This window comes from Myxocyprinus asiaticus, chromosome 20 (assembly GCF_019703515.2).
Source record: "Myxocyprinus asiaticus isolate MX2 ecotype Aquarium Trade chromosome 20, UBuf_Myxa_2, whole genome shotgun sequence".
Taxonomy (NCBI): Eukaryota; Metazoa; Chordata; class Actinopteri; order Cypriniformes; family Catostomidae; genus Myxocyprinus; species Myxocyprinus asiaticus.
Window position 1 is genome coordinate 35,847,297 of NC_059363.1, and position 17,391 is coordinate 35,864,687.

The following is a 17,391-nucleotide window of genomic DNA, read 5'->3' on the forward strand; positions in this document are numbered from 1 at the left end:
AAGTTCCCTGCCAAGGGATATTCTAAGTTGGAGATTCAGGGCTTGGGAGAGCTGGGGTTGACCGGACTCCCAGCGGTAGGGTCTTCAGTGGCCTATCTTCTCCACCCGAACAGGCGTTTTGTTTCTGCTTCCAGATTTTGCTGCCAAGTTAGATGGAACAGCTGACCGCGTCGATTTATCAGAATATGTATAAATACGTGGTGCAGTGACTTTAATGTCAGTGTACCAGGCAGAGATTTTGGAGGAGATGAGGCGACAACTAGACACTGGAGTGCCGAGCCCGGTACTCTGGGATGAAATTTGTATTGTGAACGATTTAATTCTGCGCTATTCCCAGGGCACAGTTCAGGGCTGTGGCCATGTGATGGGCTTGGCCATGTCAGGTGAGAGAGCATCATGGCTAAACCTGTCAGGCTTGGGCAATGGCCAGAGAGCTGAAGTCATGGACGCAGCTTACGACCCCACTAAAGGTCTGTTCGGGCCGGCTCTCAAGAAAAAGAGGGAAACCAGCACCCTCGGGAAACAGGAGGACGAGGCCTTTAACCATTGTTTATCAAGCAAGAAAGTACCGTGACCACCCTCTCAGCCAGCTCAGCAAGGCTTTGCAGCAGCCGCGGTGGCAGTGAGAGCGAGGCCAGTTGGGATTAGAAGTCAAAGACCAGCTCATGGTGGGCAACAAGCTGGTCAATGACCAAGAGCGGAAAACATTTGTTTGCGGACACGGTGGCTAGGAACTGCCTGCCCCATTCCAAGGATCAGAAAAAGAAGCATGCAACCTGACATGCAAGTGTTCCCCTGCCCCCCTCTCTCCGCCAGCAAAGAAAAGGAGGTGGTAATCCAGCACCCTTGTTTTAAATTCTATAAGGACCCTCTCTGTAAATTCTCTTCAAGTTCAGAAAAACGAGGGTACTCAGAGTTATGTTCAGCAGTTTCACCAAGCACTCACACTGTGTTTTCAAGCACCTCTCAGTTCAGGGGAATTGATAATAAATAATGCATTTTGGCATCTAGGCCACAGGCTAAGGGTGATATGCTCCCAGAGTTCGGAAAACATAAAAATAAAATATGCACTATCGCAGCCAGGCGAACAGCTGAGGGCAATATGTTCCAAAAAACCCAAAGAACCTTCAGTAGGAGCCTGTTCAGCAACAGTGATGATGTCATCACTGTGTGACACCAGCGGGGCAGAAGTGTAAAGGGGGCCTCTTTTGGCCAGCATAGGCAAGTGGTGTGTGTGGCAGCGGGGGCGTGGTCAAGCATCTCTCCGGAGAGAGAGAAAGCTGTAAGGGCGCTTACACCTGAGTTCAATTATGTCTAACACCTGTCTCTAATTTCAGTGAGCACGGGGAGAGCGGCATAAATAGAGCCACACAGCAGATAGACAAGAGAGAGAGCTGGGCACCAGAGAGCCAAATACGAAGCAAAGAGTTTGTTATTACAAATGTTGAGAGTTTATTTTGTGAAGTGGTGTGTGTAATTTCAGACTATCTTAGTGATCAACACAAAAACTCTGAGAGTGTACTACTGCTGCAGAGAGAAAAATAAAAATCCTTACCTGAACCAGGAAAGCTGCTTCTCGCCTCCTCCTTACACTGAGAAGTGTTACAATGGTGCCAAAACCCGAGAATTGACGTCTGGTTGAAGATGGATGGAAGTTGCCCGTAGAGTCCTCCCAGTTGGCAGAGATCCTCCAAGCCCTCACTGGCCTACATCAGAGCCACCAGCAGACGCTGCTCGAGCTCTGACAAGATCAAGATTGCCGGTTTGTTGAGCTCCTACACGCTCAAGCCGAGGACCGGTAGGCGATCCGGAGCCTCCTCAGCCAGGAGGCATCCCCAGCCGCGACCCCGGACACTCACACGCCGTTACCCCCGCCCGCATTACAGAAAATGGGGTGGCGGACGACCCCGAGGCCTTCCTGGATTTGTTTGAGCGGACCACCGAGATCTGGAGCTGGCCGCTCGGCCAATGGGCGGCCCGACTTATCCCACTGTTGTCCGGGGAAGCCCAGCTCGTGGCTCAACAACTGCCAGCGATGAGCCTCCTGGCCTACGGAGATTTAAAGAGAGCCATCCTGCAACGGGTTGGTTGCACTCCGGAGGAAAGTCATCAACTCTTCCGGAGCTTGAAGTTGGAGAGCTCCGACCGCCCATTTTGCCTTCGCCCAGCGGCCGAAGATGGCTGCTAGCGGGGGACCGCGACGTCGAAGGAATTATCGACCAGGTGGTACTGGAGCAATTAACACATCGACTGCCAAAAGAGACGGCGGAGTGGGTCTAGTGCCACTGCCCGGCATCGTTGGAGGAAGCCGTCCGGCTTGCGGAGGACCACCTGGCGGCGATCCCGAGGGTGGAAGAGCCCTCCTACATTCTCTCTCCTCCCTCTGTCTCTTCCCCCTCCCCTCTCTCCTCTCGTTCTGCTCTGTCTCCAGGTCCCGTTCCTGCCCCACGCAGACGAGGAGGACTTCAGCCCCTGAGACCAGTTCCCCGGGTGTGGGAGGCGAAACCTTCCCCTATCCCAATGCCCGCCACTCTCTCCATCAGGGGGGGTGCCCGCCGATGCAAGTGCAGGCGTAGCGCCTGGGCCGACCTGCTGGAGGTGCGGAGACCCGGGCCACTTCCGGGATCAGTGCCCTCTGACGGAGCTGGGGATGGTGGCGCGGGTCTCTGACCTCCCACAGGCTGCCCCCGACCGGGCCGGAGTGTACCGGATACCGGTAAGTGGCAAGGTGGGTACTCACCAAGCGTTGGTGGACACCGGGTGTAATCAAACCACTATCTACCAAGGCTTGGTTCCACCCGAGGCATTGGACACAACTAAAACGGTGAGGGTGAAATGTGTACACGGGGATATTCACAAGTACCCGGTGGTGACCCTGACGATTAAATTCTGGGGGAAAAAGCATAGAGTGGAGGCCGCGGTTAGTTCCCGCCTCACCCATCCGCTGATTTTGGGGACTGATTGGCCTGATTTTAGAGTTTTATGAAAGGGAATTTGTGCGGATGGGTCCTGTACAAAGTTAGGGAGATGTGTAATGTGCGATGCTCTGGCAGGGGAGGCGGAGCCGGGGCTGTCCTCGACAGCTCCACGTCATAATGACGAGAGAGGGGGAGAGGCTGCAACCCCTCCCCTCCTCAGGGAATTCCCTGAGGGGGATTTCCCTTTGGAGCAGTCGCGAGACGAAACACTCAAACACGCCTTCGACCAAGTGAGAGTCATCGATGGTCAACGACTCCAGCCGGACATCGCCCTTTCATACCCCTATTTTGCGATTATAAATGAGTGGTTGTATAGAGTGACACAGGACACTCAAACTAAAGAGGATACAACCCAACCTTTGATTCCAAGGAGCCGTCAGGAAATGGTATTCCAGGCGGCTCATTATAATCCCATGGCGGGTCATTTAGGAGAAAGGAAGACACTGAACCGTCTAAAAGCCCGTTTCTATTGGCCGTGCATTGGCGGCAATGTCCGCAGGTGGTGTGTGGCGTGCCGCGATTGCCAGCTGGTTAACCCACCGGCCACCCCAAAAGCGCCATTGCGCCCTCTCCCTTTGATCGAGGTCCCCTTAGGGAGAATCGGAATGGACCTCGTCGGGCCATTAGAATGGTCAGCACGCAGACATCGCTTTGTATTGGTCCTAGTGGACTATGCAATGCGATTTCCGGAAGCAGTGCCTCTTCGCAACATCTCAGCACGCAGTGTTGCGGAGACACTCTTCAAAATAATCTCCCGGGTGGGGATTCCAAAAGAAATCCTCACCGATCAGGGCACAATGTTTATGTCATGGACACTACGCAAGCTGTATGAATTGTTGAGTATTAAATCGATTCGCACCAGCGTGTACCATCCTCAAACGGATGGCCTGGTGGAACGATTTAATAAAACCCTCAAAAACATGATTCGTAAGTTTGTGCACGGCGATGCTAGAAATTGGGATAAATGGCTCGACCCCCTGTTATTTGCAGTATGAGAGGTCCCGCAAGCCTCCACTGGCTTCTCCCCATTCGAGCTGCTGTATGGGCGATGCCCACGTGGTGTGCTTGATGTATTGCGAGAGGCCTGGGAGGAGGGACCTTCAAACAGTAAAAATGAAATTCAGTACGTTCTTGATCTTAGAGCAAAACTCCACACTTTGGGGCAGCTAACACAGGAGAATTTGCTCCAAGCTCAAGAAAGACAGCACCGACTGTATGACAGGGGAACTCAGCTAAGGGAATTTACACCGGGAGATAAAGTGCTTGTATTGCTTCCCACATCGAGCTCTAAATTACTTGCCAAGTGGCAAGGACCCTTTGAGGTCACACGACGAGTGGGAGATCTTGATTATGAGGTTAAACGAACCGATAGAGGGGGCGCACGTCAAATATACCACCTCAATCTCCTGAAATTGTGGAGGGAGGCGGTTCCCGTGACGTTGGCTACGGTAGTTCCCGAGAAGGCGGAGCTCGGACCGGAGGTGAGTTCAAAACATAAACAGTTTACCCCGGTCATTTGCGGAGACCACCTCTCACCGAGTCAACTCGCGGAGGTTGCTAGGTTGCAACAGGAGTTTGCGGATGTGTTCTCCCCTCTACCGGGACGTACAAACCTCATCCATCACCACATCGAGACCGAGCCGGGGGTCGTGGTATGTAGCCGCCCCTATCGATTAACCGAACACAAGAAGAAAATCGTTCGGGAAGAATTGGATGCAATGCTCGATATGGGGGTAATAGAAGAATCCCACAGCGATTGGTCCAGCCCAGTTGTTCTAGTGCCTAAGAGCGACAGGTCTGTGCAATTCTGTGTGGATTATAGAAAAGTCAACGCGGTGTCTAAATTTGATGCATATCCAATGCCTCGCGTTGATGAGTTGCTCGATCAGTCGGGCACTGCTCGTTTTTATTCAACATTGGATTTGACGAAGGGTTATTGGCAGATCCCCTTGACACCAATTTCCTGTGAGAAAACCGCCTTCTCCACACCATTTGGATTACACCAGTTTGTGACACTTCTGTTCGGTTTGTTTGGGGCCCCTGCTACGTTTCAGCGTCTCATGGACCGAATCCTCAGACCGCATTCAGCTTACGCCGCTGCCTATTTAGATGACATCATCATTTACAGCAATGATTGGCAGCGGCACATGCAACATCTGAGGGCGGTTCTGAGATCGCTGCGCCAAGTGGGACTCACAGCGAACCCGAAGAAGTGCGCGATTGGACGGGTGGAGGTACGGTATCTGGGGTTCCACTTGGGCCACGGGCAGGTGCGTCCCCAAATTGACAAGACAGCGGCGATTGCGACCTGCCCGAGACCCAAGACCAATAAGGGGGTGAGACAGTTCCTGGGGCTGGCTGGCTATTATAGAAGGTTTGTACCTAATTATTCGGACGTCACCAGCCCGCTAATTGATCTCACTAAAAAGGGAGCTCCAGACCCGGTCCAATGGACGGAGCAGTGTCAGCGGGCGTTCACGCAAGTTAAAGCCACACTTTGCTGGGGGCCGCTTTTACATTCACCTGACTTCTCTCTCCCTTTTGTTTTACAGACAGATGCTTCAGACGGGGCTGGGGGCCGTGCTCTTGCAGATGGTGGAGGGGGAGGAGCGCCCAGTGCTGTACATTAGCCGTAAGCTCTCGTTGAGGGAAACTAAGTACAGCACCGTGGAAAAGGAGTGTCTCGCCATCAAGTGGGCAGTCCTCACTCTCCGATACTACCTGTTGGGGCGGGCCTTCACCCTCTGTTCTGATCACGCCCCACTCCAGTGGCTCCACCGCATGAAAGATACCAATGCCGGATCACACATTGGTATCTGGCTCTTCAGCCGTTTAAGTTCAAGGTGGTCCACAGACCGGGAGCGCAGATGGCTGTCGCCGATTTCCTTTCCAGGAATGGGGGGGGAGTGGTAGGCAGGCCGGATGCCGCCCCGGCCTGAGTCGGGCGGTGGGGATATGTGGCAGCGGGGGCGTGGTCAAGCATCTCTCCGGAGAGAGAGAAAGCGGTAAGGGCGCTTACACCTGAGTTCAATTATGTCTAACACCTGTCTCTAATTTCAGTGAGCACGGGGAGAGTGGCATAAATAGAGCCACACAGCAGATAGACAAGAGAGAGAGCTGGGCACCAGAGAGCCAAATACGAAGCAAAGAGTTCGTTATTATAAATGTTGAGAGTTTATTTTGTGAAGTGGTGTGTGTAATTTCAGACTTGCTTAGTGAACAACACAAAAATTCTGAGAGTGTACTACTGCTGCAGAGAGAAAAATAAAAATCCTTACCTGAACCAGGAAAGCTGCTTCTCGCCTCCTCCTTACACTGAGAAGTGTTACAGTGTGCATGCGCAATTCATCCGTGGGTTATAACTATGGTTTCACGGGAATACAGGCTACAATTCACCATGAAACCACCCATGTCCTGAAGGCCAAAATCAAAACTCTGTTATACAAACGGGCGATCAGAATAGTGCCAGAGGAGGAGAGCTGTCTGAGTTTTTACTCACGTTACTTGTGATTCCAAAAAAATGAGAGCACATCTATCTGCCCTATTTTGGATCTTTGTGTGTTAAACAAGCATCTACGAAAGTATTCATTCAGAATGTTGAAACACAAAGTGCTTTGTCGATCGATCCGCCCGAACAATTGGTTTGTGACGATCGATCTGTCAGATGCATATTTTCACATAGACATTTTCCCGTCTCACAGGAAATTTCTCAGGTTTGCATACCGGGGTACAGTTTACGAGTTTCAAACTATTCCGTTCTGGCTTTCTTTAGCCCCGAGGGTTTTCAGCAAATGTGTGGAAGCGGCTCTGTCCCCATTTAGAAACAACGGGATAAGAATATTGTCCTACACAGACGATTATCTGATATGCTCATCGTTGAGAGAGCAAGCAATCAAAGATTCAGACATAGCGTTAAATAATCTCAACAGCTTGGGTTTCAGAATCAACATGGAAAAGAACCGATTAGAGCCCTCTCAACACACAGAATATCTGGGTCTCAGCATAAACTCTCTCTCTTATTGAGTTACGCTGTCAGAAGGGAGGATTACATCTTTCACACAATGTCTCACCCGGTTTCAGATGGGGAGAGTGGTCCCATACAGGCTATGCTTACGAATGCTGGGCCTAATGGTTCAGTGATTTCGGTAGTACATTTGGGACTTCACATAATAAGGGACTTTCAGCACTGGGTTGTGCATCTACGTCTGTGCTCTCTGTGGCATCTCAGCCAGCTGGTAAAAATAACTCATGTGTATGTCAGAGCACTCACACATTGGAAAAGCCCCACAACTCTCAGAACGGGGATTCCCTTGGGGGAGGTGTCATCAAGATGACAATGGATGCGTCCTTAAAGGGTTGGGGAGCAACTCTGATGGGTAGGACTGTGAATGGTGTGTGGCCTCCTCATCTAATTCACAAGCATATAAATTACTTGGAGTTGCTGGCAGTATTTATAGCACTGAAACACTTTCTGAGCTTCATCAGGGGCCAGCATGTTTTAGTGAAAATAGACATGTCCTAAGGATAACGAGGAGTTAATAATATTAATAAGAGGTTCTGAGATTACAGGGAATACCTCTTTTAATAGCTTAGTTGTTACTGGATCTAACATACATTTGTGGCATTTGTGGTTTGTTAGCACTTCATGACCTATGACAGCGAAGGATTGAAGTTGCTCTTGAGGAAAATTATGAGACACTGTTTTCTGAGGTGCTGTGACAGTTGATTGCATAGATCCAATTTTATTTGTGATTATTTCAATTTTATCAGTACAGAAATTCATGAAGTCATTACTATTGTGCTGCGACAGAATATCTGGTTCAGACGAAGCTTTATTCCCAACCAATTTATCCACAGTAATTAATAAACACCTAGGATTGTTGTGGTTATTTTCTATGAGTTTGCTAAAATATGCTGACCTGGCAGCTTTTAGTGCCTGTCTGTAGCTACATATACTATCCTTCCATGCACCACAAAATACATCTAATTTTGTATTCTTCCACTTGTGCTCAATTTTCCAAGATGCTCTCTTGAGAGCATGAGTGTGATCATTGTACCATGGTGCAGGGCTTTTTCTTGAATTGTCTTTAATTGAAGGGTGGTGACACTATCAAGAGTGCTAGAGAAGACTGTATTTATATTTTCTGTTATTACATCAAGTTCTTCTAGACTTGTTGGCTTACTGAGTATGTGAGACAATTCAGGAAGATTATTCGTGAAACTGTCTTTAGTGGTCGAAAGAATAGTTCTACTTGAACGATAGTGTGGTGTAGATTGAGTGAGCTAATTGCAGCAAACAAGATATGAGGTAATGATCTGAGATGTCATCACTCTGCAGTAGAATTTATATAGTATCAACATCAACACCATATGACAGAATTAAATCTAGTGTATGATTATGGCGATGAGTTGGTCCTGTCACATTTTGACTGAATCCAAGAGAGCTGAGAATACCGATAAATGCTAATCCCAATGTGTAATTTACATAATCTATGTGAATGTTGAAATCACCAACAATTAATGCTCTACATTAACTACTACATCTGATAGAAAATGTGCAAATTCACCAAGGAAATCTGAGTTCGGCCCATGTGGTCTATATACTGTTGCAAAGGCAAAAGATGACAGAGATTTTTTATTCATATCTGACGGTGTCACATTAAGCATTATTAGTTCAAAAGACTTAAATTTAAATCCTGTCCTCTGAGTAACACCAAAAACTTCACTGTAAATTGTAGCAACACCTCCTCGACCCTTCAGGTGAGGCGCATGCTTATAACAATTACCTGGGGGAGTAGATTCATTTAAACTAATATATTCATCCGGTTTGAGCCAGGTTTCAGTGAAACAGAGCACAACACAACTATGATCTGTAATCATTTCATTTACAAATAGTGTTTTGGTAGAAAGAGATCTAATGTTTAGTAGCCCTACCTTTATATGATGTTAATCTTCAATTTATTTTTTTATTTTTTTATTTTTATTTATTTTATTTTTTATTTTTCAAGTTTGACCTTAATCAAATTTTTTCTAAATGATTTAGTGAGGGGTTTGTGTTTGGTAGCTCAGGGAACAGACACAGTCTCCATATGATATCTAGATGACACAGTCTCTATATGTTGTAGTTTATGTGACCTGTGTGACGTCTCCAGGAAGCTAGCAAATGTTCTGAATAACCAGTTTGTCTGCTTCCTGACCTGGGCCCCAGACAGTCAAATACTATCACTATTAAGACTATGAGCCAAATTAATAGAGAGGAGTGCGTAACCTTCCATGGAGGGATGGAGTCCGTCTCTCTTTAGCAGGTCAGGTCTACCGCAAAAACTCTTCCAATTGTCCATAAATCCTATGCTATTCTCCGGACCCCACTCAAACATCCAGCCATTCAGTGACACTAATCTACTATAAACCTCATCACCAAGATGAGCAGGGAGGGGGCCAGAGCTGACATCATTTTTGCAAGTTCACACACCTCTTTAACATTATCTTTAGTGATCTCCGACTGGCAAAGCCGGACATCGTTAGTGCCGACATGAATAACAATTTTAGAAAATCTACGTTTAGCATTAGCCAGCACTTGTAAATTTAATCTGATGTCAGATGCTCGAGCCCCAGAAATGCATCAACAACGTTCCTTACAACAGAATCACCTATTATTAAGGCTCTTTCAACATGATTCTCAGTGGGTGCATCACTGAGTGGGGAAAATCGATTGGAAACCCTAACATGAATGGAAGAGTGTTGTCGCTTTGCCCTATGAGTATGCTGCCGAGACGTCTCCCAAACGCCCTGCTGTGGGGGCTCTACATCCAGAACCAAAGTGTGTGTGTTGCTCGCTGTACTACCCACATCCGAAACAGTATCTACTGGCTTCTCTTTCTCACTGACTTCCACTAGCATTTGGATGCATGTCTCTAACTCATTAACCTTCTCTCTCAGCCTGACTAATTCACGTGTGAATCCCTCACTGCTAACGGAAGAAGCTATAGTAAACATGTGACATGCAATGCAGAAAAAAAAAACATGAGCGAATGCCATGACTTACTGCAATAGTTTGTTGTTGTTGTTTTTGTTGCTGTTTTGGTTGTTCTCGAGCGGTGAGGGTTTGAGATCGATTTTGATTCGATGTGGTTCCTGATCAGCAGATGTTTGAGACTGATGCAATAATTCGTGTAAAACACAGTGGCAAAATCAAATGCACACAGTTGATATGAGAGGTGTAGACAAGCTGAAAAAGAAAAAAGAGAGAAAACGGTGCACACGGTAAAATGGCAAAGGATAAAACGATGAACATATAAGATATACTGTAGTGCTTTGGGGCATTACAGACGATAGGGGGAGGTGTAATTCAACTGAGTTAACTTACTGCAAAGGTGCTGAAATATCTCTCTCTCTTTTCTTCTCATACAAGGCTCACAGGTTACTCTCTCTAAACCATCATATATAAAGGATGTGTTGTGTTACTTATGAACTAGCTATTTTTTTCATCTTATTTGCATGTATGAATTTACTGAATTATTACATCACATAAATTCATTATTTTTTGACAATCTGCAAGATTATATTTTATTGTAGATTTAAATTTCTATGCGTAATTCTTCATTTTATTTCAACAGGTCTGTCAGACCGTGTTCAGTTTGAGCAGCCATTGTCTCTGTTTACAAACTGAGAAGGGCCAGCAGTGATCCCCTGCAGTCACGATGACACTTAGGTGTCATGTTATGGTGTCAACAATCATAACAGCAAATCTTTGGCCCTGATTGGCTATGACACAGCTGAACCAAACTATAAATCCAGATTCCAAAAGAGATTCAAGCTGACCAGAAAGAACACAGTGACATTAGCGTTGGTCATCTCTAATCTCAGTTTGTCAGATTTAGCTGTTTATTACTGTGCTGCCAGAATGCACATTGCTGTAGTCTCATTTACTTGCCTGACTAAAACCTAAATAACTCAAAATACAGAAAAGTGCATCACAGCATCTGTGGGATTTGGTTATAAATTGACAGTTGGGTTCCTAATCTGATAAAGGTTGTTTGCAGAGCAGAGAGTCAAACTAAATGAGAGTGTAGTATCACTTTATTGACTGTATTTTTGCATTACAGTAATGAGAAAGGGTGTGGGATTTGAGTAATTCTCATAAGTAAATGAGTAAAGTCTCATAATTTTGCAATACAAAAAAATCATATTGGTCTTATATAATTCTTTCTTTCTGTCTTTCTTTCATTCTTCCTTTCTTTCTGGTCAGATTTGTCACATATATTTCTTTGTGACTTTCTTTTAATTCTAATATATTATTTTCCTTTTTTTTTTAATCAAAAACTGTGGTGTCAAACAGGGGCGTGGCTTGAAAAAGAATCACTATTTTGTCAATTAGCCTATACTGAACACATCATCAGAGTGCAGTTCATATACACAAATCTAAATGGCCTTCCTTTTCCTCCTCTGCACTTCATTGCTTTGTCTTAAAGGTATTCAACTTTAAGATTAATACCAGACTGTGAGTTTTTGGTTTTCATCTGATGTAGATTTCTGTAACAAACCTGTTTTTGCACATCATTGCTCATCTACTACAGATTTCAGTGATGGTGTGCTGATCACTCAATGGCCGACGTACATCTCCACTCTTCCAGGCTCTTCAATAGAAATGCACTGTTATCAGAATGACACCGAATATGACTACAAACTCTGGTACAGGCAAATAAAAGGCAAAGAGCCAGTGCTTATTGCAAGCATCATTGGAACCACTACCTCTTATGAGACAGGTTTTAATACTGGCTTTAAAGTGGCAGGTGCAGAAACAAAGAAATGGACCCTAACAGTGGAAGTTAAGGAGGGGGGTGATGCAGTGTATCTTTGTGCTGCTAGATAACACAGTGACTGAACAGCAAAAAACTATATGACAAAAAACTCTTTGGAGGGCAAACCAGAAACCACACCTATCTCAGCCACAAATAAATAAACTCATTAAAATATCTGAATAGGAAGTCAGCAGAACCTGTGACTTCAGCAAAATGGGGTGAGTCCGTCATTCTATACTAAGCTCCATACAGATCAATTTAAATTCTATTTGGCTTTTATAGCTATAAGCTACAAAACATTAAAACATGTAGGAAAAAGAGAAGACAAGGTACTAAAAATATATAAATAAAAGTACAAGGCAATGCAGCTAGATGTGTAAGGCTCTCAGATCTATTTTGATCTAATACAACATTAATATAATTATACTTTCTTGTCATGAAAATAAAATTAAAATACCAATTGAAATCAGCTTTTCTTTTGGTTAATTTCACAGATTAAATTTTTATGGCATAGATTTTTAAATTTTTGTTAAATATTTAAAAGGTAAGCAGGTCTATCAGCTCTGTGATCAATGAAGGTTTGTCTATTACAAAAGCTCCCAGTGCAACACGGGCCATGACCTTATAAATGAATTTCACTCCTCTCTCGCTAAATACATCAAAGCCTTTTTGATAATGCAGCCAGTAGGGGGAGGTGTGACAGTTTATTATATTGTAAGGGATTCTTCTTTTTCCTTTTAAACGTTCTCTCTCATGAGAGAGGCTTTTTAGGCAAATTAATTTGGCTTTGCTTGAACAGACTACAGTTTTTCTATCCCTGCATTATAAGGATGTTCAAAGTTGCATTTGGATTTTTCATATTTTTTCTTTTGTATATGGGTATGAAGTTCTTTGAAGTAGCAATATGCTTAATTATAAATATATTTATAATTTTCTAAAGTTTTATTTTATTTTTTATTTTTTCAAGTCTCACAATGTCTGGCTTTCTTCCACAGGGAAGGCGAGATGTGTGAATATTCAGCAGAATTTGCATTTACTGGCCAACAAGAATGACAAAGCAGAGATAAAATGTAGTCATGATGACAGTAGCATGCCATATATGTTATGGTATCAGCAGAGGGATACAGCCATGGACCTAATCGTGTTCAGTTATGGTGCAACAAGTGATCCAAGTTATGAGGATGGATTCAAAGGGCGGTTTGAACTGAAAAGACAGGGCACACTGAATGGAGCTCTTATCATCTCTGATGTCAGTCTGTCAGACTCTGCTGTCTATTACTGTGCTGTCAGTATGCACAGTGCTATAATCTTTATTACTTGCCAGACCAAAAACCAAAGCAAAAAACTTGCAGGAAATACACATAAATGCAACCCAACATCTGAAAGATTCATTTTTGAGATGACAGCTGGGTTTGTCATTTGATAAAGGCTACAATTTTATTATTTAAATGAAGATGTCCAAACCTATTCTCAATGATTAATAGAGAATGCAATCAGCAGATATAAGGAAAGGGGTGAGTGTTAAGAACCACTAGTTTGTCTAATTTAACACCTATTAATTTACAATTGTGTAAATAAATAGGCGATCAACCTCACAATAATAAAATACGGGGTGCCACAAGACCAGAGCATGTGAGCGAAGCAATTACCCGCTCCATATGTGTGCGCTCTGCTCAACCGCTCACAGCCAAAGCGGACGCTCTGCTCAAGTACCGCTCACTCTCACCTGTAAAAAAAAAAAAAAGTTTGCTCAAATCCCGCTCCAACTGTAGTATATCTGTAGTATATTTGTTTCCGGGCACGTGCACAGGGGGGTAGCTACAGTGGCCCAAGCTGGGGTGCCCATCTGGGTGAAATATAGGCTAGGCTATAGGCCGACATTTATTACATTATCAAATGCTTAGTAACATACACATCTGAAATTAGGTGATTGAATTGTTGTGTTTTAGTATACAAAATCTTGCTGTTTATTTTGTACTGGTTTACAACTACTGTTAGATAATCGGGTCTACCAGACCTTCCTTATCATTTGTAATCAGTCAAATATTTCTCTGTTAGCACATATGCCATTGAGCATCTTCAAATAATGCCTTAATAGGTTTTTTCAGTACTAAATTACCTTTATTTACTTTAAACTAGCCATCAAACATGCCTCTACAAGTAATAAAACATATGTGCATTGGTGCGGAAACTCGCATACATACAAATTCGTGCTTTTCATTTTAAACTGGATCAGCTCTAACAAACAAAATAAAACAAAAAACAATCTTTTCAACTTTAAAGTTTATTCAAGTTGTTTATGGCAATAATGAAAACATAGACTGGTACCAGGAAAAAATATTACAGGTAAAAGTGAAATTCATAATTGTTCTTCAGTTGTCTCCACGGAGTGATTATTTGGCTACTGTAGATTTCATACATTAATGGGTTACTGATTTAATGCTCTCAGACTTTAGGTCTGTAAATTAAAATGAGCAATTTCTCATCCTAATTTTGTGTTCAGCTGTAAAGGGTGTATTAAGTTATCCAGAAATGAGCAGTGAATTTTTTTCTCTTTTTCAGTATTGTTGCTTGATTTATATTCCCTACAATTTTATATGTAGGAATTGTATGCAATCTAAAGGACTGTGGTTAATTCTATAATAATTCTTATATTAGTAGATACCATGTGCCACCTTTGTTTTTCCTTGATATTTTTAAAGCAGCATGAAGTGAATCTGTACTTTATATGCATCAAAAGATCATGTGTTGTGCATGTGCTCTTTATATGTACAGCAGGGTTTAACCATGGATTTAACAAATAAAAAAATATTCATCCTGCATAAAGTGAGATTTTGTCTAATATATATATATTTGATTAAATCATGTTTAATGATCCCAAAACAAATAAAAATAATTTAATTTATGAATAACACTGCCTTCGTTTAAGAAAAGTTTTTCTAAATTTATTCTAATGTACAAACATTTATGGCTTTTTTCTCTGCGCATGAATGCTGCAAGCGATGTCAGAAGATGTTATCCACAACCACTAATCTAGAGTCAATTTTTTACATTTCACTTATCGGTAAGGTGTGGATTTGGCTTTGGGAAACTGGGGTGCGTTTCCCAAAACTATTGTTAGCCAACTATGGTCACAAGTTCCATCGTTAATAGTTCAACGATCTGGCATTTTCCGAAACCATAGTTCCAACGAAGATTCGCAAACTGCATCGCAAAATTGTGTAGTTGGAACTACAGCTCTCCACCTGTGTTTAGAAGAATAGGGCTGCGTTTCACTTCACTTTTAACATCCACTTGTTAACTCCCCTAAGCACTTCCCCTCGGGGGAATCCCCGCCGCCATTTTGGAAGTCCGTTCCACTTCCTTCAGTGAGCAAGGCAAGTTTCTGTTGACAGACCCTCAACCCCTCGATTTTGACTGAGGGAGCGAGCCTACTCTGATGTACGCTTCAGGCAGCTCCATATCCCACAATGCAACTCGATTGTGACATGACAGCAGATCGCGCTTCATCAACCCCACCCCCATACAACTCTAATGTTTGATGGAAGTGCAGTTAGGTCAATTAAGCAGTTTGGAAAAGTTATATTGAGATTTAACAGCATAATACCTGTAGCTACCTTAAACTGTTTATCACACAGTTATAGCCTGTGTTCATTGTTATGTTAACATTTTTGTTTTTTGTTATGCTTGATTAATCGTTTCTAACAATTGATTCTAATAAAAAAAATTAAAAATACAAATAAATGAACATATGAGATTTATACATAAGCCTCTGAAATTACAACTAAACTTTACCTGAATCTGTGGTTGCATCAATCTCCGAAAACGTTGTTTTCTCAGGTGCAAAAATCACTTAATTCCACAAATTGACATCAGCCTTCAACGTGCTCCAAGTGATCAAGGGTTTATGATGTTCCAGTTAAACCCACTGCACAGGTTCCGCCAGTAGTGGACACTCGTGCAACGTAAGCAATGACGTACATCCGAGTCCATGAGACGTATGAAAGTTAGTGAGGGATGGGCATAAAAATTTGAAGTGGAACGCAGCCTAGTTCCTTGTTAGTTTGCGGTGTCGATGTCATTAATTTCACTGCGGCTGGGGTGTTTTCTATTCAGAGTTATTGCCCCTATGCCCTATTCCTTTCAAATAATTCACCATCCACTTTGAGAGCTTTGGAAGGCTTAAAGTTGTGGCGTTCAAATATCACATAATTTACTTTAAGTTATTTTTATTGGAAATTCTGTTTGAAACGATCTTCCAGCATGACTGTCACAATTGTTCACAATTGCACTAACCACTACAACAGCACAGGTTTTGGAGCAGTTCAGCTTCAGGCCGCCACTGGACTTGCTGATGCAGTGAAAACATTGTTTCCACACTCCTATAGCCCTCTCCACTATAGAGCGTGTCCTTCCATGGGCCTGATTGAACCTTTCCACTGCAATGGTGGCTGGATGCTGCACATGGGTGAAGAGGATATTCACTGTCTCCCAGCAGCCAGCTGTCACCAAATTGCTGAATTGGCCCACTTAAAATAGTCATAGTAACTTAGTTACTTGACTGTTGTAGTGCATGTGATGGTGGGTCACCACTGCAGAACAATAAAGGTTTGTATTTCATTCCATATGATTTATAATCACACTTATTTAATTTATAAATGACATTATTCTGGTAGTTGATAATGAATGGATGACAGGAATTCATGGTAGACTTGATTCACAGAATAATTACTGTGATGCATCACAAGTCACAAGTATCACATTTATGTGCTCATTTCCACATCTTAAACTACTGGATGAATGCCATATGTATTAGAAAAGCACTAACACAAAACACATTGCAAAATGACAGTGTATTTTTGGTCATCAAATGGGATATTATATTTTGTATTTAAATTCTGATGCTGAAGGGTTTTACTTCTCTGTCACTGAAAAGCAAATTGAAAATCATATGTTTGTTGCCATGCAACACCACACAACTTCACCAGAGCCCCATTTGGCTAGACCCAGTCTGTATCTTTCACTCCATAAACATTTAATTCTTTAACTTTCATTGTGTCAAGAATAAAAGTGGCGTTCTTACTGGTTTTTGAAGAGTGCACATATGTATGTGCTCAAGTGTGGTAAAGTGAGGTAAGAGGGAAACCCCACTATTGCAGCTGTTGGGCCTCAGGTATTCAGATAAGAGACAAAGGCGGGCCTACACACAGTCATAAAGCCTGACTGCAGCCTATACGAACACTCAAATCCTGATAACAACAACCATGCCAAAATCAAACAAAGGCAGTCCAAAACAGACTACAGATCCCATGAAGCCTTGCTCACTTTACACCTATGTGTGAAATTCTGAAGGATCGAACTCTCAACTCCTATTGGATGAAACGAACTACAGAACACGTCCCTCAACCAGGACATCATCGAGAGTATAAAAACCTCAGAGATCTTTCTGGGCATTGCTTCCAGCGACAGTATGTGCCTCGTCTAGATGCAGCCCTGCGTACGTACATACCTGAAATTTTGGCCATATGATCTCCATCTCGCTGGACGAGTTGAGATTTCTCCGTGTTCCACCGAGCATGCTAACGGATCCGAAGGAGACTGCCGAGCAATCC